The sequence below is a fragment of the Sciurus carolinensis genome, chromosome 17 (assembly GCF_902686445.1).
Source record: "Sciurus carolinensis chromosome 17, mSciCar1.2, whole genome shotgun sequence".
Classification (NCBI taxonomy): Eukaryota; Metazoa; Chordata; class Mammalia; order Rodentia; family Sciuridae; genus Sciurus; species Sciurus carolinensis.
Genome location: NC_062229.1, coordinates 26405385 through 26408344, shown reverse-complemented (window position 1 = coordinate 26408344; position 2960 = coordinate 26405385).

Genomic DNA, 2960 nt, shown 5'->3' with positions numbered 1-2960 from the left:
AGGGTATCTGTCTCGCCACTTCTATTTAGTGTAGTACTAGAAGTCCTAGCCACTGAGATAAGACAAGAAAAAAAAATCACAACAACAATAGACAGCAAACAGATTGAAAAGGAAGAAATAAAACTGACCCTATTTTCAGATAACATGATTGTCTATACAGAATACTCCTAGAAGTGACAAGTAAATTCTGTTTGGTCCCACACTACAAGATCAATACATTGTAAATTTCAATTTCATTTCTATACATCAACAATGATCATGTAGAAACCAAAATTTAAAACACAATATCATTTATAACTGCTTCCAAAAAATGAAATCCTTAGCTATAAATCTGAAAAAATATGAGCCAGATCTTTGTGCTGAAAATTCTAAAATGCTGATAAGTCAATAAAGACCTAAATAACTGAAGAGATATACCATGTTCATAAAGACTTGACATAGAAAAGATATGTGCTTTTCCCCAGATTGATCTATAGATGATACAATTTCTAGCAAAATCCCAGAAGCCTTTTATTCTTTCCTTTCCTTTCCTTTTCTTCTCTTTTTTTTCTTTTTCTTTTTTTTTTTTTTTTTTTTTTTTTTTGATATAGAAAGGCCTTTTCTAAAATGTACGTGAGGTGACACAAGATCTAGAATACCTTTTAAAAAGAAGAAAACATTGGAAGGAATAATTCTACCTGATGTTAAGGCTTACCATATAGCTACAATAATGAAAATGGTGAGGTATTGGTGAAGGGATAGACACATAGATTGATGGAGCCCAATAGAGAATACAGAAATAGACCCATCGAAATATGCCAACAGAGTTAAAAAAAAATAATTCTGCAAAAGCAGTTCAATGGAGGAGAAACAATAGCCCTTTCAACAAATACTGGGACAACTAGATATTCACAGGCAAAAAATACACCTCAACCTAAACATATATTGTAGAAAGACCAACGCAAGATGGATCAGAGACTTAAATGTAAAATATAAAACTATAGAACTTATTTTTAAAATTGGAGAAAAGCTTCAGGATTTAGGGATAGTCAGAAGTTCTTAGACTGATATCAAACTGGATATATAAGATGAAAGATTGCTAAGTTTAAGCCCATCAAAACTCAAAACTTTTGCTCTGCAAAAGCCCATGTGAAGAGGGTGGGCAGACAAATTAGAGACGGGGATAAAATGTTTGCATATAGCAAATTTCACAAAGGACTTGTTCTAGAATATATGAAGACCTTTTCAAAATACAACAGTTAGAAAAAATAAAAAACAAACCAAAAAACAACAAAAAGTTCCAACCCTAATTAAAACATGGGCAAAAGACTTGAACAGACATTTTAGAAAAGTGTATACAGATGGCAGATCAGCACATATAAAAGATGTTCAACATCATTAGCCATCAGGGAAATGCAAATTTCCTTGAGATATTACAAAGCCTATCAGAATGACTAAAATAAAAAATTGTGACACTATTAAATGCTTCAAAGGATGAGGAGAATTAAAATGGTATAGGCATTCTGGAAGTGTATGGCAGTTTCTTATAAAATTAAACTTGTGCTTAGCATATAACCCAGCAATTGCCCTCATGGGCATTTATCCCAGAGAAATCTATGGTCCCATAAAAACCTGTATGCTAATGCTGGAAGCAGCTTTATTTGTAATAGCGGAAATCTAGAAGCAACCCTTGGAGGATTCCTTCACAATGTGGATGGTTAAACTATCTTTGTGGTACCTACATATTATGAGTACTTTCTAGTAATTTAAAAAAAAAAAATGAACTATTGATTACATACAATGACTTGGGTGAATTTCAAGGGAATTTTGCTGAGTTCAAAAAATAACCTCAAAAGACTACATTAATATATAATTCCATTTATTCAACATTCTTGAAAATGAAAAAATTAGAAGAAAGAGAAAAAAAGAGGAAAAGGAAAACAGATTAGGGGTGTTCAGGGGTTGCCACTTCTGCCAGGTAGGTGTAGTTATATATGGCACCAAAAGAATCCTGTGGTGAGTTGGGTTCTGTTGTATTGACAGTGGCGGTGGAGACATGAAATTTCACGCATGAAAATTATATAGAACTAATTACATATGCACACAAAGGGAGGTACAATATGCACACAAAGGGAGGTACAATAAAAGTGGGGAAATCTAAGTAAGATGGGTGGATTGTATTAATGCTAATATCCTGATTGTGATATTGTGCCAGTTTTGAGAATTGTTACCATTGAGGGAAACTGAGTAAAAGGTGCAAAGGATCTTTGTGTAGTATTTCTTTAAAAGAAATACAATTGTAACATCCGATTGTATTTCACATACAATTGTACAGTTATCTTAAATACTTCACTATTTTTAAACGTGTGAATGCTTTTTTAAAAATACAGTAGTCCTGGTAAGCATACAAAAGCGAGAGGCAGAAGGTTATTTCTTAAATTTTAGGAAACAACCTAGCTCCTAAGTGCCACCCCCATCCACTTGCTGTCAGCGACATGATGTGCGCTGCATAGTGTTGAATTTAGGAGTTCGAGACAGAGATTACTGGCCCTAGCGCTCAGGTGAACATGTAGGTGGGCGTTGGTGCGAGAGCGTGAGAGAGAGCAGAAGAAAGAGGGAGCAAGAGCTATACATCCCCTACTGTCAGGGAGGGTGGCCGGCTGAAGAAGGTGCTGTGCAGAAAGCCGGAGAAGGATTTGAGGAGGGTGCTGGCGCCTAGGGAACACCCTCCCGCTGCACCCTCCAGGAGACTGTGGGCGGCGAGTGAATAGCCCTGATGCAGTGACCGAACCCTTCCATTCACAAGGAAAGGTGAGTGCGGGACAGATCCAGAGGTGAGGCCTCCAGGCAGCGGCCCGCAGGCGTGTCGGGCAGTCCCGCTTGCAGAGCGCCGGGTCTTGGATGCTGCGGTGGAGACGCCAAGAAGGCTGCGAATGCAGTGAACCAGGCGTAGCGGCCGGGGAGGGTGGAGCCGCCTGGAA